The sequence below is a fragment of the Euprymna scolopes genome, chromosome 8, assembly GCF_053919585.1.
Source record: "Euprymna scolopes isolate OS-2025 chromosome 8, ASM5391958v1, whole genome shotgun sequence".
Classification (NCBI taxonomy): Eukaryota; Metazoa; Mollusca; class Cephalopoda; order Sepiida; family Sepiolidae; genus Euprymna; species Euprymna scolopes.
In genome coordinates, this window is record NC_136489.1 from 121645610 (window position 1) to 121648724 (window position 3115).

Genomic DNA, 3115 nt, shown 5'->3' on the forward strand with positions numbered 1-3115 from the left:
TTACTCTAACTCGTTTCCCATCACTGCAATGTCGGTAATACCCCTGCTTGTTTTAAAAATACTTCTATGTACTGCACTTGCACCCCTCAACGTGAACCCCCAACTCGCAGCAAAATCCCACCCCTTCACTCTAAAGGTTACCGTGTGCTGGAAACATGGTGGAATCGTTCTACCATTCCAGTAGATCTTACTGCTGAGTGAATTCTCTACCTGTATAAGAGCCAAGTAAGTCCAAGGAGGGAGTACTGTTGCCACATCTGGGCAGGAGCTGCTAGAAGTAGTTGATCCTGCCTTGACAGAGTTCAAAACAGACTTCGTAATCTAGTGGGAGATGCCCTTTTCTTTTCCCCGCAACCTCTTTCGCACAGAAGACACGTTGTGAGCCTGTCTTTGCTTTATCGTTATTTTCATGGCAAGTGCTCGTCTCAATGGTCCCCCTTGTCCTGACTCTCATGAAAAACACTTGTCTAGCTGAAACCACTATCAATAATTTCCCCCAGTCTTTAGCTGTGCCTAAACCTAAACGTAGATTCCATGAACCAAGCCTGTTTCTTACAACTGCACGCCTGTGGAACTCTGTTCCATTTTCCTGCTTTCCAACTGATATATGGTTGTCTTCAAGTCCAACGTGAACAAATTCTTTATGAGCCGTCCCCTTAAGTAATCCAATTTACCACATTCCTACAACTAACGATTACTATGACCACTGTACACTCTTTTGACCACATTTTACCACGTTGAGGGGTGCAAGTGCAGTGCATAAAAGTATTTTTAAAACAAGCAGGGGGTATTGCCGACATTGCAGTGATGGGAAACGAGTTAGAGTAAAAAGTAATTTTAATTATTCTAATCATAGTTATTATCATTAACCCTTATCCTCGAGTGGCTTATAGTTGAGAAGTGGTGACTCCTTTGTAAAAAAAAAAAAAAGAAAAAAGAAACCTTTCTACTCTCATAACGTCTCCTCAACGTAAATTCCAACTAGCAGCAAAATCTCACCTCTTCAGTTTAAAGATTACCGTATGCTGGAAACCTTTCTACTCTTATAACACCTTTCCTTGAATTGCTTGCCTTTGGAATTCACTCTCTGCACCCTGTTTCCCACGTCTGTACTAACATTCAGATATTTCACTATAATATGAATAAATGTTTTGTTGTACAACTTCTAACTTACGATGCCTCATATGAATCTACCCTTTAATTACAGTAAGCTGTTACGTCTTAGTAGCAATATGCCTTGTTTGGGGGGGGGTGAATAAAATTTTTTTATAAAATATATATACATATTTCCTTTTGATCAAAGGCGGTGCATAGTAATTGACAGGAATTGCATTTATATTTGAAATCCCTAACAAGGAAATACAACGTTTTATGAACTGGAATAAATACAGTGATGACATTGTGAAGGCTGCTGCTAGGAAGGTGGGCTCCCACTATCGTGCTAGAAAGCTGTTCACACCTGAGAGCATCCTGTACCTTTATAAGGCCACCATTCGCCCATGTATGGAGTATTGTTGCCACATCTGGGCTGGTGCATCTACCACATGTCTCTCTCTCTCTCTCTCTCTCTCTCTCTCTCTCTCTCTCTCTCTCTCTCTCTCGCTCTTTGATAGGGTCCAAAAAAACGGTCTGCAATCTAATAGGTCCCACTTTGTCAACTGGGTTCCAACCCCTGCCCCATCGCCACAATGTTGCATCCCTGTGCCTGTTTTACAAGTATTTTAATGGAATGTGTACTGATGAATTCATTGCATCTGTGCCCTCTCGACATACATATCCACGACAAACCCACTTAGCAACAAAATCACACCCCTTCACTGTTGAGGTCCCTAAATGTCAGAAAGTTTTCTACTCAAATAGCCTTTTCCCTAGAACAGTTAGACTTTGGAATCCCCTTACTGCTACCTGCTTCCCAAACTGTACTGATATGCAGAAGTTTAAATCTAATGTAAACCAACATCTTAATCTTTCTTAGGCATGGCCCCAATTAGTAGCCCCTTACGTCTTGTTTGGGGTGAAAGTGAGAAAAAAAAAAAAGAAAAATTACATTTTATGTTAATTATAACTTGAAGGTTATCAAAAATTTAGTGTTACTGAAAAAAAGTATCCCTTTTGTTAGTGCTAACTTTGGGGTGCTTGAAATACATATGGTCCTAATGATTCCCAAAAATATATGTATAATTATCCTCAACCTTATGTCATACATGTGTTGTATAGCACGGGGTTTCATATTGGGGATCATATATCGGGTGCATGTAATACAAAGGTAACAATGAAGGAGACAAGACCCTTATAACAGTGAGAGAGAAAATTCATTATTGAATGAATGTGTAATACTGTTCTTTTTTTTTTTTTACACGGTGGTCACCACTTATCAAGGCCCGGAAGCCACTCATTGATAAGAGTTATTGCAAGTACAGTACGTTAGTGTGGAGATTTAATGAAGTGTTTACTTAAGAGGGTGGTTCATTAGGAATTTTTTAACGTTGGACTTGAAGACATCCAAGTTGTAGTCAGGTTATCAGAGGGGATAATCATTACTTATGATGGAGGAGGGGACACATTACTTGGAAGGGGGTTATACAAAGTTCATTTTAGATGATGAAAACACATTTACCTTACAATTGGTGAATTGACCACACAGTTACAAATATCGATGGTGATTCTTTATTTCATTTGACCGGTGGAAATGATGATGACGTCAGGAATTCAAATTCGGGATCTACATAGTTTAATGTTTTTTCCTTCGCTTCCAAAGGACTCTGACTCCAACTCCCTCTCTGACTGACTATCAGACTCAACTGTTCTGCCTCCTCTGCTCGACTGCCCGACTACCCTAATCTTACTAATTCTAGCTCCTATATGTAAAATTCCCTTTTTGCTATGACGTCAGATGTGTGGTTCCAAAACGTGACTAACTCACGTGGCTAAGTATACGTTTGTCCAAAACACACTTCTGCAAACAAACAATTCTCAACTAACCTATTTTTTAACCTAACCTATTTTTTTACAATATATTTTTAATTTGTATTGTTCATTCTTTTTAGCTGACATTTTTAGTTCAGTTTTCATAAAAGAACGAACAATCAATTTCTTTTTACAATACAAACAATAT